Source organism: Hypanus sabinus, chromosome 13, assembly GCF_030144855.1.
Source record: "Hypanus sabinus isolate sHypSab1 chromosome 13, sHypSab1.hap1, whole genome shotgun sequence".
Classification (NCBI taxonomy): domain Eukaryota; kingdom Metazoa; phylum Chordata; class Chondrichthyes; order Myliobatiformes; family Dasyatidae; genus Hypanus; species Hypanus sabinus.
The window spans coordinates 80,710,870-80,735,395 of NC_082718.1; the positions used below are offsets into that span (position 1 = coordinate 80,710,870).

The window sequence follows — 24,526 nt, forward strand, 5'->3', positions numbered from 1 at the left end:
CTAGGTTCTGGGGCCATAGATGGTATTGTTTGTGCTGAAGAATCTGTACATCATGAATAATTGGCTGGATTTCCATTGCTCTTCCCACCAACCATCTGTTCTTCAGGGCAAGAGTACTTGTTGGATGTCAGCCTTCATATGCCTGTTGATCTGTTCTTTTCCCCCCACTTGTGATATGATGATGTTCAAGACAGCTTATGATTTTATGATCAGTTAGTTCCTGGATCACCAGAGTGGATGTGAAGAGGATATCTTCTCTGGTAGGTAAGTCTGGGACCAGAGGCACAGCCTCAGAATAGAGGGACGTCCATTTAGATGAGGAGGAATTTCTTTAGCCAGAGGATGGTGAAAATGCGTAATTCATTGCCACAAATGGCTGTGGAGGCTAGGTCACTGGGTGCATTTAAGGCGGAGGTTGACGGGTTCTTGACTAGTCAGAGCATGAAAGGTTATGGGGAGGAGGTAGGAGAATAGGGTTGAGAGGGAAATGGATCAGCCATGATGAAATGGCAGAGCAGACACCATGGGCCAAATGGCCCAATTCTGCTCCTGTGTCTTATAGTTTTAAATGCATTTTCGTGCTTGAGTCCTTTCTCAAGTGCTAACTATAAGTAGCTTGAAGCCAGAATAAGCTCTGTGGATGCACTGCAACTCCTGTTGGTTGGATGTTCTCAGGTTGTCAGTGACGCTTTGTCTGAGTTGAGCTTCATTTGTGGGGAATTTGTCTCTTTCAACATTGATTTTATAATTTTACAATTCAACATACCCACTTCCTTAGCTCCTCTTCCCCAGCTCTGTCTGTACTAATCCTCTTCCTCCAATCAGTTTACCTTCCCCTTCATTCCTCATACCCCTCTGTCCCCTCTTAACCATTCTCTCCTTCACCCTTTCCCCAATATTACTTGATTTTCACTCAGATCCTCCCACCTCTCCCTTTCAGTTCAAACCTGCTCTGATCAAACAAATGACTTAATCAACAGTTTATCACCACAGCAACACCGAACTCGCCCTTTGTGCCTTCCGTCCCGCCCCGCCCACCTTCTCAGCAACTTAGAATGAAGCAATGCACACAGATTGCTGGAGGAACTCAGCAAGTTAGACAGCATCTATGGAGAAGAATAAACAGTCAACATTTTGGGCAAAGACTCTTCACAATGACTAACCTGTTTTCTCACATTTCCATATCTGCTAAAGGGCAAAACCAGAAGCACCGGTTCTGTTTCTCTCTTTAGATGTTGCTTGACTTGTTGAGTGTTTTCAGCATTTTCCATTTTTATTGCTGTTACACTGTGTTTGTTGAGAATGGAATAGAAATTTGAAACTCACCATCCTAAAATATGAGAAATATTTTTGTAAATCAATAGCTTATTTTTTTGCAGCAAATGCATGGAGATTCAAAGTTCAAAAGTTCAAAGTAAATTTATTCTCAAAGTACATGTATGTCAACATTTACAACACTAAGAATCATTTTCTTGTGGGCATACTCAATAAATCTATAGAATAATAACTGTAACAGAATCAATGAAAGAACACCCAACTTGGGTGCTCAGCCAGAGTGCAGAAAACAACAAACTCTACAAGTACAAGGAAATAATAAAAATTAATAAGTAAGCAATAAATATCGAGAACGACAAATGAAGTGTCCTTGAAAGTGAATCCATTGGTAGTGGGAGCATTTCAATGATGGGGAAAGTGAATTTGAGTAAAGTTATCCTCTTAGGTTCAAAAGCCTGATGGCTGAGGGGTAGTAACTGTTCCTGAATCTGGTGGTGCAAGTCCCAAGTCTCCTGTATCTTCTTCCTGATGCCAGCAGCAAAAAAGAGAGCATGTCTTGTGTGATGGGCGTCCGTGATGGTTTGTATAGGTGGTGAATTTTCCTCTGACTCAATGAATTTAGGATTGCTGCTAGCTTCAGACTTACTTCCTATTTGACACCACTGTTAGCTTGGATAGGTTTTGTTATTAGAGTTCAACGTAACCTGGCAGTACATTTGCAAACCAAATTTCTAACTTAGCCCCCAATCACACATATACTGTAGTTCCACAGTCCATTATGAAAGAATTTTAGAAAAAGCTTTGAAATGATCACAGTTTTATTTTAGATATTCCCTATCCTGAGTGAGGCATCTCTGTTGCTGACCCTTTTCCTGGTATTAGCATGTTTTTATTGTAACTGAGTCTAAAGGTGCTCTCTGCCATGTTTTCCATTCAGAGGTAGCTTCAGTGTGCGAGCAAAAATATCTGCATGAATAACACGCACAATCGCCTGTTCCTGTTTTTAGATCTTGCAGACTGCTGTTGCTGACCCAGTGCTGAGTGGGTGTAGAGTGCCAGGATGTAACCAGATTGAGTTACTAAAGGAAGCTTCCACTTTTAATATGTACTTCATTTTCCTTAGAGAACAGTCTCTGCGTACCATTCTGATGCTTTTTATGAAAGGATTTTTATGAGAGTAGCTTTTGACATTGGGGGAAAATGTTTGATTTCACTGTTCCTTCTTTGCTTGGTAACAGAGCTACCTAACTTTCTCATGTCCCTGGGATTTCCTACACTGTTGTAGGTAAAGATGTTTTTGGTGCCACCGTTATGAGGCATGAGCCCTATCAGGTCCTACCTGTCAGTGAACCTAAGCTGCCTGAATTGTGGTTGGTAAACTGCTGAAATAATAACTACTCAGACTGGTACAATGAGAGATGCCAATTGTTTTAAACTTAGTAGCAGACTGATGAAAACCAAATTGTCATGGCAGGGTTTTACATTGTATTCGGTTTTGGTAGCCAATTGTATGAATGTTTTAGGTCTCAATGTTCTCCAACACACACACTCACCAGTCCCACCTGTTTTCTTCTTCATTGGCTTACCTTTCCCATCCTCTCTCTCTGCCTGGATCCATCTTCTTCTCCCCTTCTTGTTCCACCTATCACCTACCAGCTTCTCTTCCATCTCCTTTCATTCTGCTATATAGTGACAATCTTTCCTCTTCCCCTTCCTTCCTGATGCAGGGTGTAGAATCAGAATCAGGTTTAATATCACTGGCGTATGTCATGAAATTTGTTGTTATGCTACAGCAGTACATTGCAATACATAATAATGAGAATTACAGTGTGTATGTGTGTATATATATGTGTGTGTGTGTATTAAATAAGTAGTGAGATAATGTTCATGGGTTCAATGCCCATTCAGAAATCTGGTGGTCGAGGGGAAGAAGCTGTAAAATGAAACAGCAGTTTACACCTTTTGCCTCCACGGATGCTAACTGACCTGCCAAGTTTTTCCAGCATTCTGTTTGCATTTTAGTTTAACCGGTTGGGAAGGCTACAGCAAGTCATTTGGGAAATGTTGGTTTGGTGTTGACTGACCTGAAATGGTGCAATGCTGCTGGTTATAATGTGGGGTTGAATTCCCATTCTAGTTTGTGGCATAATGAACCCTCAGATGATGCAAGGATTTAATATGGTATTCACTGATGAAAGGAGAAAGAAAGAGATTTAAAAAAAACATTTCTTCTGGGATTACTTTGACCCTGGAAAGAGTCCAAACAATTCTTTCCTGACCAAACCCTACCTGTAATCTGCTCCATTGAATCTGGTGGCTCCTGTGGCACAAAGGCATGTTCAAACTATCAAATTCTTTGCTTCGGTTCCTATAGCAACCAGCATTTACTTCAGTGAGGCCCAACCCAGATCCTTCCTCCGGCAGGCCTCTGCAGTTTATTCACCTATGGCTCATTGTTAAGTCTCCTGGGGAGGGGGAGGGTGGAAAAACAGGAAGACGGAGAAGGAAAGAAATCTGCTTCGATTAGCAGTAAGTGCTTTCCCTCCTGTTCTCAGTTAATAAAGAATGGCAAATAATCTGTGGGAAGGGAAACGCCAGTCTGCTTCAGTGAGGCCAGTGTGCGTTAAGCATTCGGTGTGTTTACTGTGATATTCTGGAAGAGACACGCCATCCAGGAGATCGTGTGAGCGAGGAGAGGCAGGGGTAGAGAGAGGCTTGTACTGAATGAGACTACAGGTTTGTCAGATTGTAGTTCTGCAGCACTTATCAACGCCTGTCACATTCCTGAGCTGTGATCACCATTCCTCTGCCGAAGGTCTGATGTCACAGAGGATTTCTCTCGTTCTCTGTTGTGCTCGTGTTAGCGGCGAGCAGTCAGTAACTCCCTGTGCTGTCTACCTTCTGCCGCCGGCACTGCCTTCTGTGCGGCTGCTTCGCTTGGACCCGTAATCTGCAGCTGACAAGACTGTTGAAGTACCAACCTGAAAATACGTGCTGCCTGCCTGCCTGCCTTGCCCGAACAAGGGCACCGCGTGCTTTTGCATCTTAAGGGCACAAAATGGCCTATTATCTGTCCCTGTTACCTGGGATTTCTGTAAGCAGAAAGATTTATGGCTGCAGCGCTGCCCGCCAGCTCTCCCTGTGAAAGGGACGTACGAATTAATTACAGAGCCTTATTAGGTGCCCTGTTGTAAGGCTTTTAGAGCTTGTTTGACAAGAGGAACGAGATTCTTGTCATGAACTTCTGAAATCTCTCATTACTCCGGGCTGAAATTAAAGTGGAATGGCAGCAGCAAATCAAAGAGACGGTGAGGTTTCGCAGCAAACTGCTGGTGGCAAAGGGAAGAACTGGGCTTGACAGAGGAACAACACCTATTTTCTTCCCTTTTTTTAAAAGTATATTTTTGCACCCATTTTTCCCCCTCTTTGTAAATGGATTATCTTGGAGACAAGCTGACAGTGGCTCAGAGTCACATGTCACAATGGATGGGCACAGTGAGACGGTCTTTGCAAGAAGCCTTGAACCTTGTCAACACGGCCGTGAGCCAGGACCGGAGTGGCAGTGGGGAGCATTCTAGCAGGGCTCCTCTCAAACGGACTTCGTCCTTCCGGCACTTTGCCTCCAGGAGCCGGGAGTCTTTCAGGAGGTTTTCAGTACGAAGCCAACAGAGGTTTCAGTCTTTGCGGAAGAGGAGCACACTCTCAACCAGTTCGGATATTCAAGACCTTGTAAGCATTGCTTTTGATTTTAAACATTTCTCCCCGTGCGTTGAAAGGAAAAGGGTTAAGTTAGTAATAAATTGAGTGTGACTCATGTTTCAGGGTACCCAAGCAGCACATATTTCACATGTTGAAAAATGTTTAGAAAAAATTTGTATTTAATTTGCTTTCATGTAGCAACAAGTCATGATTCAAAAATCGTAATTGAGCACAATGAGAATCATTTTCCTGTTGGGAACCGCTTTGTCATCACTGATTGTAACTCAGACTGCTTGTGAAGGTGCATTTTGGGGGATTTGGAATTGGTAATGGTGCTGTATCCCAGTTGTTAAATTTGCAGCTCAAGAATTATACATTTGTAAAAGTTCTGGAGGTCACAGGCTTGCACTGGGAAGCATAACCTCACCACTTTTTGTGTACCTTTGGAAGATCAAAGTAAATTTATTATCAAAGTACATATATGTCACCGTATACAACCCTGACATTGATTTTCTTGTTGACATACTCAATAAATCTATAGAATAATAACCACAATAAGAATCAATGAAAGACCGCACCAACTTGGGTGTTCTGCCAGTGTGCAGAAGACAACAAACTGAACAAATACAAAAAAAAAGAAATAATAATAATAATAAATAAATAAGCAATGAATATCAAGAACATGAGATGAGAAGACCTGGAAAGTGAGACCGTAGGTTGTGGGAACATTTTAATAATAGGCGAGTGAAGTTATCCCCTTTGGTTCAAGATCCTGATGGTTGAGGGGTAGTAACTATTCCTAAACCTGGTGGTGTGAGTCCTGAGGCTGCTGTACTTTCTTCCTGTTGGCTGCAGTGCGAAGTGACCTTAACCTGGGTGGTGGGGTCCTTGGTGATGGATACTGCTTAATTGTGGCAGAAGTCCTTGTAGATTAGCTCAATGGTTGGGAAGGCTTTACCTGTGACAGACTGGGATGTATCCACCAATTTTTGTAAGCTCTTCCATTTTCGGGCATTTGACCATAAGACCATGAAACATAGGTGCAAATTTAGGCCATTCAGCCTATCATGGCTGATCCTGGATCCTACTCAACCCATACGCCTGCCTTCTCGCCATATCCTCTGATGCCCTAACCAGTCGGAAACTATCAACTTCTGCCTTAAGTATACCCACGGACTTGGCCTCTGCCACAGTCTATGTCAGAGCATTCCACTGATTCACTGCTCTCTGGCTAAAAAAATTCCTCCTTACCTCAGTTCTAAAAGGTTGCCCTCAGTTCTGAGGCTTTGCCCTCCAGTTTTGGATACCCCCACCATAGGAAACATCCTCTTCAAATCCACTCTATCTAGTCCTTTCAGCATTCGGTAGGTTTCGACGAGACCCCTTTCATTGAAGGAGTATACATTTCCTTTTGAACTTGACACACCCCCTTCCTTCCCTCCACATATCCAAGTTAAATGCAGTCTCCTTCGACATGTGTCTCAGTCCAGTACAAGTACACACTCAGTACAAGTACTCATCCAGTCCAGTACAAGCATGTTACACAGAACACAAACTTGTCATGTTTTAACCCTGTTACCTGCAGAACATCTTTTACTACACCAGAGTAACATTTTTGAACCAACACCCATCAATTTTGTTAGCATCGAATAATAGAGTTAATTTATTGCTGTAGTTTTAAGCATAACTCTGGGTTGTCAAAGCTGGCTCCCACCAGTGACACTCAGTGGCCACTTTATTAGGTATACCCATATACTTGCTTGGGTTCCTGCAGATATCTCATGTGGCAGCAATTCAATGCATTATAGCATGGGGAACATAGTCAAGAGGCTCAGACTATGACATTAGAATGAGAAAGAAATGTAGTCAAAGTGACCTTGATCGTGGAATTCATTTTGGTGCCAGATGAAGTGGTTTGAATATCTCAGAAACTGCTGATCTCCTGGGATGTTCACGCAAAACAGTTTCTAGAGTTTACAGAGAATGGGGTGAAAAATGAAAAAAAAATCTAGTGAATGGCAGTTCTGTGAGTGAAAAAGCCTTCTTAGTGAGAGAGGTCAGAGAAAGATGGCCAGGTTGGTTCAAGCTGACAGGAAAGTGACAGTAACTTAAATGACCATGCCTTGCGACACTGGTGTGCAGAAGAGCATATGTGAATGCACAGCTTGTCAAACCTTGAATGGGCTACAGCAGCAGAAGATTTTGGTGTACCTAATAGGTGCCTAGTAAAGTGCCCAGTAAGTGTATGCTAGTTGTATCTATTCCACTTGAGATGATACAGCTTCAGTTGAGTGGGGGTCAGTCTTGGATTTGATGGTAGCAAATAACCATTGAAAAGCAATGTAGTCAGATTGTGAGCAATGGATTCTTGCTCTGTATTTCAGACCTATGGCATTTTACATGAGATTAGGGTGTTGGTATAAGTAACAAAGATTTCAATCATGTTATGAATTATTTGCTTGAACTGTCTGTAATGTAAGTGAAACTGTGCTTTGCAGTGCCTTCTCAATCTGGGACGTTGCTTCAGGACTGCCCTCCCCTTGACTCATTTGATTCTAAATCTGCTATCATGCTGTGTCCTCAGAGGATTGCAATAGTATTTTGGGCTCCAATTAAATTGAAGTTCTGACTTCTAATGCTAGATATTTTTGGGGACAGTGCTATTAGACATGGGGATGATCAAAAGGCCTGAAGAGGACGTTTGCAGAGATTGTTCAAAGTTTGTAATGAGGAACAGAGATGTTCTCTTGAACTGTCTATAATCCACTTCACTTCTACACCAACACTAAAACTAAAGCTGTCTTACATTGCTGCCACAGTAGTGTAGTGGTTAGTGCGACACTGTTACAGCTTGGGGTGTTGCAGAGTTTGGAGTTCAGTTCTGTAGGGAGTTTCTGTCCTTCCTCTCCGTGGAATGCGTGGGTTTCTTTTGTGTCCTCTGGTTTCCTCCCACAGTCCAAAGACATACCGGGTAGGTTAATTGTTCTTTGTAAATTATTCTGTGATTAGTTTAGGACTAATCAGGAATGCAGGGGTGGCTCAAAAGGGCCAGAAGGGCCTACTCTGTGCTGTATTACTAAATAAATAAATACAACTCCCATTGCAAAATCTCAATTCCCTCAATTTAAATACATCTCCTCTCCTGTACACCTTGCTGCCTGACCTGCTGAGTTCCTCCAGCATTTTGTGTGTGTTGACATCATGTCGTTTGGTTGAACTTGTAATTATGCTCCAAGCCCAATGTCCTGTTCATGACTAAAATTGTGTTTGTTCTTCGGAAACATTATCCACCTTTTATCTTGAAGCTTTCTCTTGTTCTCGCATTTCCCTGTCCACACCTGAATAATCCTTTTGTCATATCTAGTTACCCTGATATTTTATCTTTTATATTTCCTCTTGAAACAGTCAGTTTTTCCAAATATCACACTCCTCAAAAAAAATCTTCATACCTCATCACCTTTCACAATCTGCTCTTAAGTGTTAATTGAAAATCTTGCTTGTGATTCTTTCTCTGAATTGGTCATATAAAAATAGGTGGCATAGTGGTACAGCTTTTTGAACTATTTACTCAACGCATTCACTGCCAAGTTCAATTCTGGCTTCAGACGCTAAGTATATGGAGTTCACACATTTTTCCTGTGATTGTGTGTGTTTCCTCTAGGTACCATGGTTTCTTCCCATATCACAAAAACACATGGGTTGGTAGTTTAGTTGACCACTGTTAATTGCCTCTAGTGTTTAAACATGCATAGAAAGCAATGTCGGGAGAATGGATTACCATAAGGCCATAAGATATAGGAGCAGAATTAGGCCATTTGGCCCATCGAGTCTGGTCTATTATTTCATCGTGGCTGATCCATTTTTCCTCTCAGCCCCAATCTCCTGCCTTCACCCCGTATCCCTTCATGCCCCAACCAGTCAGGAATCTATCAACCTCTGCCATAAATTTACATAAAGACTTGGCCTCCGCAGCTGCCTGTGGCAACAAATTCCACAGATTCACCATATTACAACTAAAGGACTTCCTCTTCATCTCTATTCTAAAAGGACACCCCTCTATTCAGGGGGTGTGTCCTCTGGTCCACAACTCTCCCACTATAGGAAACATCCTCTCCACATCCACTCTATCAAGGCCTTTCACCATTCAATAGGTTTCAATTAGGTCACCCCTCATTCTTCTGAATTCTGGTAAATACAGGCTGAGAACCATCAAACACCTTTCATTTGACAAGCCATTCAATCCTACAATCATTTTTGTGAACCTCCTTTGAACCTTCTCCAGTGCCACCTCATTCTTTCTCAGATAAGGGGCCCAAAACTGCTCTCAGTATTCCATGTGAGGCCTCACTAGTGCTTTTTAAAGCCTCAACAGGGAAGAGTACTGGGAAATGGGTTTACTTTGTAAACCCATTGATAGGAGAGTGGATGGTTAGAAACTTGGCTGACCGGCAAGAGGTAAAATTGGGAATAAGGGGGGTCCTTTTCTAGTTGGTTGCTGGTGTCTTGTGGTGCTCGACAGGGGTTGCTGTTGAGATGGCCTCTTTTCATGATATATGTCAATAATTTGGATGAAGGAATTTATGACTTTGTGGCCAAGTTTATAGACAGTACTAAGATTGGTGGAGGGGCAGGGAATCTGCAGAATGATATGGACTGTTTAGGAGAATGGACAAAGAAGTGTCAGATAGGTTGCAGTACAGGGAAGTCATGTACTTTGGTAGAAAGAATAAAGGGGTAGATTATTTTCTAAATGGGGAGAAAATTCAGAAATCAGAGGTGCAAAGGGACTAGGGAGTCTTAATGTAGGATTCCCTAAAGGTTAACTTGCAAGTTGAGTCATTGATAAGGAATGCAAATGACATGTTAGCATTGATTTCAAGAGGACTAGAATATAAAAGCAATGTTTTATAAAACTGAAGCTTAATAAGGCATCAGTTAGACTGCATTTGGAGTATTGTGAGCTGTTTTAGCCCCTTATCTGAGAAAAGGTGTGCTGGCATTGTAGAGGGTCAAGAGGAAATTCATGAGAATGATTCTGGGAATGAAAGGGTTAATGTATCAGGAGCATTTGATGGCTCTGGGCCTGTACTCACTGGAGCTTAGAAGAATGGGGTCTCATTGAAATCTATCAAATATTGAAAGGCCTAGAAAGACTGGATATAGAGATGATGTTTCCTGTGGTGGGGAAGTCTTAGATTTAAACATTGATTTCTTGAACTTTTGGAATTGGTGCCCCCCCCCCCATTCTCCATTCCCCATTCTCATTTCCCTTTCTTACCATCCCTCCTTACCTGCCCGTCACCTCCCTCTGGTGCTCTTCTCCCTTCCCTTTCTTCCATGGCTTTCTGTCCTGTCCTATCAAATTCCCCCTTCTCCAGCTCTTTATTTCTTTCAGCAATCAACTTTCCAACTCTTTACTTAACCCCTCCACCTCCTCTGGTTTCATCTATCACCTGCCACCTTATACTTCTCCTCCTCTCCCCACCTGCTTCTCATCTCTTTTTCTTCCAGTCCTGATAAAAGGTCTCAACCTGAAACGTTGACTGTTTACTCTTTTCCATAAGTGCTGCCTGACCTGCTGAGTTCCTCCAGCATTTTGTGTGTAAGACCAGAGGGCCCAATCTCAGAATAGAGGGACATCCCTTCAGGGCAACAGTGAGGAGGAATTTCCAGAGGGTAGTGAATTTGTGGAATTCATTACCACAAATGGCTGTGGGGGCCAAGCCATTGGGTATAGTTCAAGCAGAGGTCGATAGCAAAGAAGTGAAAGGTTACCGGAGAATGGAGTTGAGAGGTATAATAACTCAGCCAAGCTGGAATGGCAGAGCAGGCTGAATGGCCTAATTCAGCTCCTATGTCTTATGGACTAAACAGGCATCTGGTTTATGGGCTAAATAGTCACTGTCTCTATTGTGTGGAAACTTGCATGTGCTATTGTGTCTCAGTCTGGCCTTCCACACAGTTCTATGCTTGAGCTTGTCAAAATTAATCCATTTGCAATCCTTTTAAGCAGTTCTTCTATTTCTATATTCACCCAGATCATTTTGTCTTTTGGGAACTGATCAATAAAGTGTAGTGTAACCAGTGGAGCACAGATTTCTCGATTCAAAAATTTAGCAATTTAAGTTGGTGATTAGCTGCTGTCTTTAGATCAATCCACTGTTTGTTAACAAGTCTCAATATCACCCTTCTCCCATTTAATTTCTCTTGAATTGAATTCCACTCTCTCAGATCTTCCCTTTTCTTCTCTCCTCCCCCTTCAACTGTTTCTACATCTTATAACTTGCTATTTTTTATTGCTATTGCGATGAGAATTCGTTGACCTGAAATATTAACTCTGGTGTTCCCTTCACAGATCCTGCACGATGTAATTAGCACATTCAGTGTGTTCTGGGGCACTTTCCTAAAACTTTTGTAATAATCCTTTATTCTGTGAGCGTGCGGCTATGCTTTATTCTTCAATAATTAAAATGAAGCGGGGGTTATGTTAACTGAAACCTTCAGTAATGCTGATCATTTTGTAACTTAAATAGTTCTGAATAAAAGATTTGTTTTAAGTGTCAAACTTTACCCAATTCCTGCAGCTGCCCGTAAGGAGTTTGTGTGTTCTCCCTGTGACCGGTTTCCTCCCACAATCCAAAGACGTGCCTGTTGGTAGGGTTTACAATTTGATCATTGTAACTTGTCCTGTGATTGGGCTAGGGTTAAATTGGGCGACAGCTGGACAGCATGGCTCTAAGGGCTAAAAGGGCCTATTCCACGTTGCCTCTGAATAAATAAATAATAAATTTTAATTTGATTACTTCTAGACATTGGGTGAACATCTCACCAAAATGCAGCTTTACCTGTCATTGAAGGCACACCCCACCTCATCAGAAGTTTGAGTATCTTGCGTTCAGCCCTTCATTCTAAAAACTGCACAATATCTTTACTTGAGTTGGTTCAGCTGAAAGCCTTTTCTTCCACCAAGTGTTAAAGTTTTACAGATTAGTCAATATGTCAATGTCTACCAACAACAGTATAGATTAGAAAAACATTTATTTGGTGGACTCTCCAATTGTTTATTCTCTGGTAAATGTGTAAATTGGCAAGCATGTTTGCGATTCCACAAGATATACAGTATGTGGCTAAAGCAAGGCATGGGAAATGCTCTGGGTGGCCATGCATATATGCAAATTTATGTGTATTTAATCTCAAGTAATAGACTAGCCCGGGGGTTCCCAACCTTTTTTATGCCGCAGGCCAATATGATTAAGCAAATTAAAACTGCATGCAAAGTCAGCTGCTGCTTACAAACAGGAATTGGAATATGGTAACAGAAAAGATTGTAGATCTGGAATCTGGAGCAAGGACCAGTCTAAATGAAGGGTCTTGACCTGAAATATTGACTATGTGTTTTACTCCATAGATGCTGCCTGGCCCCCAAGCATCCTGTGTGTTGATCATGAATGGGTGTATTCCTGGCCATTTGCCCCACTACCAACACAACTCCACTCATTATCTCACCCTTCTCCTCCTCCTCCCATTGCCCTCTAATTTACATGGCATTTGCCTTCATATATTTACCAGTGGTGCATGCACGCTCGATTTCTACATCTCTGCAAAGTTTGGGTGGGTACATGGATGGCAGGGACATGAAGGTCTATGGTCCTTGTGTAGGCCAATGGAATAGGCAGTCAAAATGGTTCAGCATGGACTAGGTGGGCCAAAGGGCCTGCTCCTACTCTGCATTTTTCTAAGACTCTGTGATCTCAGACACTCTCTCTGTTATCTTACCTTGATGCAGAATGTCCTGGATCCAATTCCACTACTGAGAACCAGTATGGACTACATGAGTCAAGTCACCTCAGTCCATTTTATACACCTGTTATCATGTAATGCAAGAAATTATTTTTGCTTTATCTACTGGGGCATAAACATTGAAATTACTACATACACCATAAGAGCATAAGACCTAGGGGTAGAATTAGACCATTTGAGCCCATTCCATCATGGGTACTGTACCCAAGACATCATCAAGGAGCAATGCCTCAAGAAGGCACCACCATCATTGAGGACCCCCAACACCCAAGACATGCCCTCTTCTCATTGTTACAATTAGGGTGGAGGTACAGGAGCCTGAAGGCACACATCCAACGATTCAGGAATAGCTTCTTCCCCTCTGTCATGCGATTTCTGAATGGACCCATGTTGAACCCATGAACATTACCTCACTACTTTTGGTTTTCTTTTTTTGCACTACTTATTGAAGTTTTAAAAAATATATTAATGTTTAACATAATTTACAGTTTATTACAATGTGCTGCTGCTGCTGCTGCATAGACAACAAATTTCACAACATATGCCGGTGATATTAACCCTGATTCTCAACCCCATTCTCCTGCCTTCTGCCTAGAATCTTTGCCACCCTGACTAGTCAAGAACCTATCAATCTCTGCTTTAAAGCTACCCAATGACTTGGCCTGGAAGCCGTTATTGTAGAAGGTACTTCACATGAGTAATCTGATGGAATTTTACACCGTCAAAAAAGGATATTATCATGGGTAGTAGCCAAAGGAGATCCCTGCTACCTGACACAATATTGACAATGTGTCACTTTAAGTGGATGTGTGTGCTAATGCTGAGGGTAGACTTGTACCTATTTGTTACCCAGATCAACATGGTTTCTCTGTTATCATTAGTGCCATTTGTGTTTACCATTTTATCTAGCAATGGACAAATAGCTTTTTGAGGTTGGTATATTTACAACAGTAGTCAGCCTGGTTTGAGTTTTGATTTGTTGTAATAGTCAGGTTTAAGTTGACGTTTGTCAGCCTGTTGGAGGGGAAAGTGCTGGAGTTATGCTGATTGAGGAGGGAGTTCCAGAGCTTGGGACCCAATATTTGAAGGCAACCCTTCCATTAACGGGGTGGAAGGTGCGCAGAATGCTGGAGCTGGCATTGTGTAAAACAGAGTTGCTGATTGGCAAGGTCAGACTTGGAGTCACTGGACTGGAGGGATAGGGTTAGCTGTACCACCACCTCTCCAGAGAATATTTTTTGGAAAAATGTACTCAGTGGCCATTTTATTAGGTACAGGTCATCTGCTGCATTCAGAGATGCTGTTCAGAGCACCACTGTTGGAATGCATGCACCACTGTTGGAATGCATGAGAGCAACTGTTGCCTTCCTGTCAGCTTGAACAATTCTGGCCATTCCTCCTCTGATCTCTCTCATTCTCAAAGCATTGTCGTCTACAGAACTGTTACTCATTGGATGTTTTCTTTTGTTTATCGCACCATTCTCTGTAAACTCTAGAGACTGTTGTGAATGAAAACCCTAGGAGGTCAGCAGTTTCTGAACCACCCCATCAGGCACCAACAATCATTCCACAATCAAAGTCACTTTGATCACATTTCTTTCCCATTTTGATGTTTGGTCTGAGCAACAACTGAAGTCTTTTGACCATGTCTGCAGGCTTTTATGCATTGAGTTCCTGCCACATGACTGGCTGATTAGATATTAACATTAGTGAGCAGGTATACCTAATAAAGTGGCCTCTGAGTGTAGTTATTGCTGCTTATTGAACTTCATGTGCAAATTGGGAGAAAACTAACCTCGTGCTGAGGATGTCTGAGTTTGTACAATTTCTGGATGAAAGTACAAATTGCAGATCATGTAATAATTGATTGAGGTTAAACTACATGAAGCATTTAAATTGTACCTATTTATACCAGGCTGATTCTTCTCGCCACGGTTAGTGGGCTGAATTTGGTTTAAATCTCTTTCTTCAGTAGTTTAATCTGTTTTAGTTGACATTACAAAAGCTACTGGTTTCATTCATGCCCCCTAGCCTCTGGAGGTTTCCAGCTGGCAGGCTCTTTGCATTTGTGGAAAGTGGATTTTGATTGTTATTACTGACTCATGACTGTCAGTCCTGCTGTGAGTAAGCTGAAGTTTGATGCATGGGCAAGATGATAGAATCAGAATGCTAATGTTCCATTCCTGGCTTGCTATCTTCCATCACAGTACGTGAATCTTTCCATGTTCATTCTGGAAGTTACTGTCATGTGAGCAGCTTTCTTGTGGAGGTTGAGCATCTGGATTTCAAAATGACAGAGCAACACTACATTGGGAGATTTTTTTTCAGCTGCTTAGTGATAAGCGAATTGAAAATTTTCTCCCCCCCCCCCCCCCCCACCGAATGGCTAGTGGGTCAAAATGATGTGATATTGTTCCATAAAGCTGGGAGAGTCAAGTTCCACTGCGCTGAGGTACAGGAGCCTCCTGGCAGGCTGAGGAACAATGATTATCCTTTGGCCATCAGGCTCCTGAACCAGCATGGATAACTTCACTCGCCTCAACTTTGAACTGCTTCCACAGCCTATGGACTTGCTTTCAAGGACTCTACAACTGACGTTCTCAGTATTTATGAAATAATTATTGTTTTTCATTATTACTTGCATTTGCACAGATTGTCTGTTAATTTTTGTGTGTAGGTTTTCATTGATTCCATTGTATTTCTTGTTCTGCTGTGAATGCCTGCCAGAACATGAATCTCGGTGATATATGGTGACATGTACATACTTGGATGATAAACTTACTTTGAACTTAGAACACTGAAACTTTCAGGAAGAGGATATATGCAGGATTGGGTGGGGATGAAAGAGAATGTGGAAGAATACCTTGGTAATTCGCATTAAGTTCAATGTATTTTCTGAGCATTTGCAATTTTGCAAGTAAAAAATGCCATCATGCAGTTTTCTTTTGGTAAGTGATACTCTGCACGGTCTCTAGTACCTTTCTGCATCGGCTTTATTCGTGGGCGTGTTAGAGCAAGGGCGTTGTAGTGTTGTTCATATAAAGGTGTTCAGACGATGTCAAACAACAGACACCTCCGCAAGACATGTTATTCTGGGTTTTGTGACATGTACAACATTACCTCGATCTTTACACCAAAATTTACACCGAAATTTTTACAGAGCCTTAAAACTGTGCGGCACTTTAAATGTTTATTTTTTTGTAACGTGCATACTATGAATGTTTAGAATAAAAACTGAACAATCACAGATTTTTATTAATTGAAGGGTGTAATGAAATACATGGGTGGCAGGGTGGAGCTATGTCTGTATGAAAGGAGATTTAAGGCACTCCTTTCCCCTGACAGCTTGTAGGTCACCCTTGGGTAAGGTGTAGCACCTGCTCAACCCCCAATCAGGGTCAAGTGAAGCTGTAGGAGAAGGTGGTGATGGTTGTATGAGCAGCTGGTGTACATCACAAGTCCTGATTATGTGACCACTGATGCCAGGCAGACAATCTGTGAAGAGTATTGATAATGTGGCCAGGGTCACCTGTCTTGTAAGGACACTGCCCAGAAGAAGTAGAGAGTTGAGAGGAGAGTTATAGAGTTGACATAGATAGGCTTTTTCCATTGAGAGTAGGGGAGATTCAAACAAGAGGTCATGAGTTGAGAGTTAAGGGGCAAAAGTTTAGGGGTAACACGAGGGGGAACTTCTTTACTCAGAAAGTGGTAGCTGTGTGGAACGAGCTTCCGGTAGAAGTGGTAGAGGCAGGTTTGATTTTGTCATTTAAAAAAATATTGGATAGGTATATGGACAGGAAAGGAATGGAGGCTGAGTGCAGGTAAGTGAGACTAGGTGAGAGTAAGCGTTCAGCACAGACTAGAAGGGCCAAGATGGCCTGTTTCCTGCTGTAATTGTTATATGGTTATAAGAAGGCAATGGCAAGCCACTTCTGCAGAAAAAAATCGCCAAGAACAATCATGGTCAAAGACCGTGGTCGCCCTTGTCATACGACATGGCACATGATATATGAAATACAACTTTTAATAGCATTATATAAAATAAAATTCCAGCTGCACAGCAACAAAGGCTATGTGCGTGGGAGCATTTCAGTCACTCGTCGTGCATCTATGCTGCTTAGAGTGAATGATGTTACAAATGTGGTTATGACCAAAGGGGGAAAAAATGGCTGGAGTGGCTTAGCACTTCAGCACGAGGGCGTTTATTAGCTGTGTCAAGAAAGAAACTTGCAAAATATAGCAGAAATAGTGAAAACTGCCAATATTTACAAAAGTTTATCTACCAGAAAACACTTTAACAGCTTCATACTTTGTTTAGTGTGAACTCCTGGCAGCCCTAATAAATCTATCCTCCTACCCCCCCCCCACCACTCCTCCACCTCCCTCAACTGAGCATGAACCCCATTTATTAGACACCAGAACACACCATCTTTAATGACCCACAAAGTTAACATAAGATGACACATGAATTAAAATATAATGCACCCCTCATTGTAGTTTCAATCATATTACAAAATAAACAGCAGTATCTACTTTAAATACAGTATGCAAACATATATACACTTACCTATCCCCATTACTAAAGAAATGGAATATTCTGCTGTGTAAGGTGGGAATGGCACCATAAAGCCAACCCTTTAGGAACCATTATGAGAACATATGGGGGAAGACATTGAAATGCACACACTCAGTGCAACGACAGCAGTCAAGGCAGTGTGTGTGTGGAGTGCATTTATCGAGCACACTCTGTCACAGTGAACTTGTGATTCACTGTGACATCCATCTTTATGTAACCAGTGTAGGAATGGGGCCTCCCTTGTGTACAATGCAATGAGGTTTTTCCATAATGAAAGCAGGATTTGTCTTGTATGACAATTTTGTCTTTAAAACACCAATACCTTTAAACCTGTATCAGCAGCAAACAGCTTTAAATAAACACCTAATTAAAATCTAAGTGTTAATTTTCAAGAGTTGGTGTGTCAGTGAAACATTTGTTTCTGGATGCCACTGGTCATTTTGCCTGTACTTGAATATTCTGTGTGGTTTTTTTTCCATAGTGTTGCAGTAGTTCCTGATTGTGATTGAATAAGTAGGCCACTTCAAATGGTAGACACTAAGTGGCACAAACCACATTTAAAGGTTCCTTTTTCAGTAGACTGTAACTCGGTGATAAACTGGATGTGATTCCTTACATTCAATTACTGGAAAGACACAGTGAGGAGAGGCAACATCTTAGCCTCCAACCTGATGGGAGGAATTTTGATTTCTCCCTCTGGTTTAAAAAAAACCCTCCCCCTCACCTCTTCTTCTATTCCACACTCTGGCCTCTTACTCCTTTGCACCTGCCTGTTGCCTCCCCTTGGTCCCCAATCCTTCCCCTTCTCCTGAGGCCCACTCTCCTCACTTGTCAGATTCCTTCCGCTCCAGTATAACTTTTCTACCCACCTGACTTCACCTATCACCTTCCAGCTATCCTCCTTCCCCTCCCCCACTTTTTTATTCTGGCGTCTTCCCCCTTCCTTTCCAGTCCTGGAGAATTATCTCGGCCTGAAATATTGGCTATTTATTCATTTCCATAGATTCTGCTTGACATACTGAGTTCCTCCAGCATTTTGTGTGTGAACTTCTGCAGTAGCCAGTTAGCATCAAAGAGATAGTGTCTTGGCCTTTAGAGTACAGCAGGTGAAGTTTAAACTTGGGATGATAACCCAGATCTTGCACGGTTAAAGTCAAATTCATTTGATTACTTCTGGACATTGGGTGAATATTTCACCAAAATGCAGTTTACGTGTAATTGAAGGCACACCGCACCCCATCAGAAATCTGAGTACCTTGTGTTCAGCCCATCATTCTAAAAACTGCATAACGTCTTTACTTGAGTTGATACAGCTGAAAGCCTTTTCTTCCACCAAGTGTTAAAAGTCTTACAGATTAGTCAATATGTTATTGTGTGTCACAACACTTTTGATTAAAGAAACACTAGTTGGACACTCTTCCCATTTGTTCCCTGGCACGTGTGTAAATTGGCAAGCATGTTTCCACGAGAGATGCATTTCACAGGTAAAGGAAGGCATGGACCGTCTCTGGGTGGTGATGATGGCTGGATATGTGTTGTATATGTGCAGTTTTCCTCCAAGAGGACCACAACATTGTCATGGTTTGGAGGCTTGCGTGCCTCAATGACTCAATGTTGGCTGGAGTCAGGGCTTTATGCTTTGGCTTTTGGTAGGGTCACCCATGCCAAAGAGTAAACTAAGAGTGGTCCACCAGTCCTCCGGGTTTGGGGGTTCAGCTCAGGACTAACAAACCCTAACTGGTCAAAAAAAATTGTTACGAAAACAGAAATGAAGGATTGGATCTGTGTGTGATGGTATTCCTGAGTTTCCGCCTGGGATTTGCGTAACTGACTGTAGTGAAAACCGAAAGAAAGCTACTAGCACAAAGAAGGAAGCCCTGAACACTGCCAAGACCAAGTTTTCAGTTGGAGGTTGAGGACTTTCATTGCTGCCGTAAACACCAGCGGTGTAACAGGTAGTAATGATATATGCAAATTTATGCTTATTTCATTTTGGGTAATAAACTAGCCCAGAGGTTCCCATCTTTTCTTATGCCGTGGACTACCATTAAGCATGGGACTGTGGAGCCCAGGTTGTGAAGCTCTGGACTAACCAGTATAGCATGATGATGATGGTGGAGTCCTCTAAATGCACCTCCGAGTTTACACAACCAGCCTGTGCTTGATGACCTCCTTAATGCAAATTTCTTCTATTCATTTACCAAACAATGGTGGGCTGTGAATGTGAAGCTGAACCTGAGCTCTCTCTGCATTTGGATAGCAAATCACCAGTTAACCAGGAACCTCTCAAACAGCAGTACTTTTCTACATGTTTACAGACTTGTTTGCTGTAGGAGATGTAAGCCACCGAGCAACTAGCCCTTGTACTACCATCGTCCATCTGCTTGTTCACTCAGTTGTGGAATATTGCCTGCAGGTACATGTCATTTGGCCCAACTGCACCATGTCAATGACAAACAAAATACACTTTGTGTCAGCCAAAATTTTTTTTAAATCCAACACTCATTTTCCACCTTAATCCCAGTCAAGGTGCAACAAGCCACCAAACAAACCAACTGCTGAAACCGTTTTGTGATGCTTCCCAGAAAGTGGGCACTGTCCACTTTGCCCCAGACTTTACTCAGTTATCTAAATAACATCAGGAAATGTGGGTGGCTCTCCCTCCAGCATCTTCCATTTGATTAACACAGTGCCTTTGGAAAATATCCCTGCACTTTAATTATAAATATTTTATTTTCTTCCCGATTCCGTGGCTTAACTCCCTTTGAAAGGAATTGTATGATTATCTTCTCATGAAAGAGTCTCAAACTTGGAAGGATAAATATAATCAACTGGTGTGCAGGATATTCTCTTATCCTGCTGGGACAGTGCGAGTGTCATGTAATTGATGAGGGTCAAATACAGTGTTGGACTGGTGCCTTGAAAAGTTGGAGCTTTTGAGAAATCACAGTATTTTCAGCAGCCTGTCCTTCTGCATTACTTTGGATGTTTTTTTCTGTCTTCCTGAGCAGAATCAGTAAACAGGGATTAGAGCATCACTTGGTGGAATGAACTGTACATGGTTTACTGGAAATTAAAAGCGCAGGTAACCAGTCTTCTCAGATAGAACGGGTGTCGGGGTGGAGTTACATCTCCGCCAAAGGAGGTGTAAGGTGCTCCTTCCCTCTGCTAGCCTGCAGGTCACCCTTGGGCAAGGTGCAACGCCTGCTTGGAATCCCCCAGAAGTCATGAGAACAAGTGGTGGATGGAGCTAAGCAGGTGCTACACCTTGCCCAAGAGTGACTTGCAGGCTAGCAGAGAGAAAGAGCGCCTTACACCACCTTTGGTAGCCATATCGCTACCTGCCACCCAGACAGTAAATGTAATAGTGGCATTGAGACGTAATATGCAGGGAATGGAGGTATATAGGTGACGTGCAGACAGAAGAAACAATACACGCAAAATACTGGAGGAACACAGCAGGACAGGCAGCATCTATGGTGATGCGTAAGCAGTCAATGTTTCGGGCCGAGACCCTTCATCAGCACTGGAAGACAGAGATGACAAGTCAAAGTAAGAATGTTGTGGAGGGTGAGGAATAATTATAAGGTAGTAGGTGATAGGTGAAACTGGGAGAGTGGCAGGGGTGAAGTAAAGAGCTGGGAAGTCAATTGGTGTAAGAGGTAAAGGGCTAGAGAAGATGGAATCTGATAGGAGAGGACAGAAGACCATAGAAGAAAGGGAAGAGAGAGGAGTACCAGTGGGAGGTGATGGGCAGGTAAGGAGATAAGGTGAGAAAGGGGAATGGTGAAGGGGGGGCATTACTGCAAGTTTGAGAAATGGATATTCATGCCATCAGGTTGGAGGCTACCCAGATGGAATACAAGGTGTTGCTCCTCCAGCCTGAGTGTGGCCTCATCACGGTAGTAGAGGAGGCCACGGACTGGCATGTTGACAGGAGAGAGAGTTCAGCTGGGCAGAAACTGTGGAGTGAAGGGCCTGTCCTGTGCTGTAGTGTTGCCTGTTCTATTGCAGGTCTATTTTGCTATCGCTGGAGTTTCCACTCTGCCCCACTGGTGTAGAACCAATGTTTGGTGCACGGGAGAGGGAGTGACTTAGGGAATCCCAAGGCAGCTTTTCAGACCAATACATTTGTAAACTCGTTACCATGTTCAGCAAATGTGAGAATTATAGTTAATGATGTGCTCATTGCACAGCGGATGAAATAAAAAAAGCCTTGCCATCTTGGGAACATTGTCAGGGGTTTCAACAGAAGAAGACTAAACGATGTTGGCAGCTTCTTGAATTACTGCAGGCAGTTTGTGAATTCCAGGTTTTTAACAGTACCGTTCGAAAAAGCAGTCACCATGGGCTTGGAGGTAATATTGTGAACATTAAGGTTATCTGCTGAGAAGTTCGGTATAACCTTAATTATTCAGTTTAAACAGCCTCACCCCTCCCAAACGTGGTGAGAGAACAAGATAGTCCCCTCCCCCACTGGTGAGTGCCGCAGCTCCACCCCGTGTAGGCAGCGAGAGAAACAGGACTTGTTTCCGTTTGCAAAGTACTGCAGTGCAAACACCAAGTTATTAAATCATCCTTTATTCCAGTGAGCCTTACCATTAACCAAGGGGTCCGCGGAGCCCAGGTTGGGGACCTCTGCTTTATTCGGATAGTATTTCAAATAGTATGTTTTAATTTTGAAACATAAATGGCTGACTTTAATTTACATCACAATATACAGCCAAGGGATCACAGAGTTCAAAATTCGAAGTAAATATGTTATCTAAGTATATATATGTCACCATGTGCTACCCTGAGATTCATTTTCTTCCAGGTAATTACAGTAGACAAAAAAAATACAATGGACTCAATGATAAGACTAGAGTCATAGAAAAGTACAGCACAGAAACAGGCCCTTTGGCCCATCCAGTCCATGCCAACACATTTAAACTACCTACTCCCATCAACCTGCGCCAGAACCATAGCCCTCCATGCCCCTACCATCCATGTACCTATCCAAACTTAAGCATTGAAATCAAAATCGTATCCACCACTTGTGCTGGCAGCTTGTTCCACACTCTCACCCCCCTCTGATTGATGAAGTTTCCTCTCATGTTCCCCTTAACCTGACAAACAACCAGTTTGCAAAAAGAAGACAAACTGTGCAAATACAAAAATAATAAATAATAAGTAGATAGATGAATGACGGAAGAAAGAAATAAAGGACGCAGAGAACATGAGTTGTAGTGAGTCTTGAAAGTGAGTCCGTAGGCCTTATAGTTAAGATTCATTCCAGTAGCACAAACCTCATTCACCTGTAAAATGGGTTCTTTTTATTTTGATCGAAGAACTAGTTTAATTGGAAAGTAATATGCAGACTTGGGCATGTTCTTAATAAGCAGCAAACTAGGAAACCTGGCAAATTGTGTTGGAATCCTCATGAAACTCAATGCCTCTCTGTCCCCCACCACCCCCCCCCCCACCTTTTTATTCTTGCACCTTCTCAGTCCTGAAAAAGCCTTTTGGCCCGAAAGCTCAACTGTTTATTCTTTTCCATAAATGCTGTCTGACCTTTTTTTGTTGCTTTGGATTTCCAGCATATACAAACTTCCTCATGTTTCTGTTTGAATCTGGATTTACTTTATGCTTGTTTGTTCGGTCATTGTGTACCATGTTGTATGACGTGGACAATCACAGCTTCCGTGATTGTTCCTGGCAAATGTTTCCACAGAAGTGGTTTGCCATTGCCTTCTTCTGGGCAGTGTCTTTACAAGACAGGTGACCTCAGCCGTTATCAATATTCTTCAGAGACCAACTGCCCGGCCTCAGTGGTCACATAACCAGGACTTGCGATGTGCACTGTTTGCTCACACGACATCCACCACCTGCTCCCGTGGCTTCACATGACCCTGATTCCAAGGGTGGGGTGTAGGGAGTGGTTTTTACTCAAGGATGACGCAGGCTGGCAGAGGGAAGGTGTGCCTTACACCTCCTTTGGTAGAGACGTATCTTCATCCTGCCACCCACAGAGTTAAATACCCATTCAATATTCTTAATAGTTATTGGTGCCTGGCTTATTATACTGAAGTACAGTGGAGAAACTTTGTTTGGTGTGTAATCTGCACAGATCATGTATAAAAAGCAAACTGAGGGAGAGTTGCTTGTTTAGGCCCTTGGCTTGATTTGGAAGAGTTGTTAAATTACCTTGCTGTCTGCTGAGGGGTGTATGTCTTTACTGCTGAATAGATGGAGCTGGGTATGTGATGTCTCTCTAGCTACCTTCATGTTCCCTAACTCTGATCTAAAACAAGAAGCTACAGGAACTGGATCTGGCTAGAGCCAGAGAGTATTAGCATTAAGTTGCTTATTTTGAAACACATTTTTCTTGTTCCCATGGTAATGAGACTTCTTTCACTGCAGTTGCTTTCGCAAAATAGTTTGTTATTCATGATTTTTTAAATCATTGATTAAGTGGTATTTATGAAGATGTGACTTTGAGACCTTTGAACTCATAAAACCATTGCCCAGGGCTATCCTGAAGGCAAGTGCTCTCGCTCTCTTCCAGAACCTGTGCTAGGATATTCAGCACTGTCAGCTAATCACTGACCTCCAATGTAATTCAAACTCTCCTCTGGAGAAGTTTCTGCGAATAATTGGATGAATTATAACCCACTCCAGTGGGAGGATGTACAGAGACTCCTTACAGAACGGCGAGGAATTGAACTCTGAACTCTGGAGTGTCTTGTGTTGTAATAACATTGTGTTGACCGCTACATTATTATGGTGCTCAGTGTTCAGGCTGTTTTTTAATCTGTCAGCACTAGTTGAAGAAAAATGATTCTTTTTTTTACCAAAAATTGCAAATACAAAAGCCATCATCTTCAGTTCCTATCCTATGTTTCATTCCCAAGCCACTGACTATACACCTCTTGAAGTCGAACTGGACTGTTTATATCCATAGTTAACATGTAACTGAAAATTGTACTTCAGACCACTTACACTCAGACCCTGCTTAACACTGAGGATGCATTCCTCGGAGGTGTGGCACTGTGCGAGGTCTTTATAACGTTACATAAATAGACACGTGCCTGATTAATCAAGAACCTATCACCTACTGATCTGAATCACCCAGAAATTTGGAAAGAAAATTTCAACAAAGAATTGAGTAACTGTGTTGTAACGAATCAATGCTTT

At 42.3% G+C, this 24,526-nt stretch overlaps 1 protein-coding gene and 1 long non-coding RNA gene across 5 annotated transcripts in view; one reads left to right on the plus strand and one right to left on the minus strand.

The window, feature by feature from the left end:
• Positions 1–4,712, minus strand: part of LOC132404052 (uncharacterized) — a 28,612-nt gene extending 23,900 nt beyond the window's left edge. The window contains exons 1-2 of the long non-coding RNA XR_009515413.1: positions 3,565–4,712; positions 1,164–1,330 (exon numbers count right to left, since the gene is read on the minus strand). This is a non-coding gene — a long non-coding RNA (uncharacterized LOC132404052). The remainder of the gene's footprint in view (positions 1–1,163; positions 1,331–3,564) is intronic.
• The window catches only part of LOC132404048 (uncharacterized), a 267,886-nt gene that overhangs the window by 182,468 nt on the left and 60,892 nt on the right, over positions 1–24,526 (plus strand). The window lies entirely within an intron of this gene.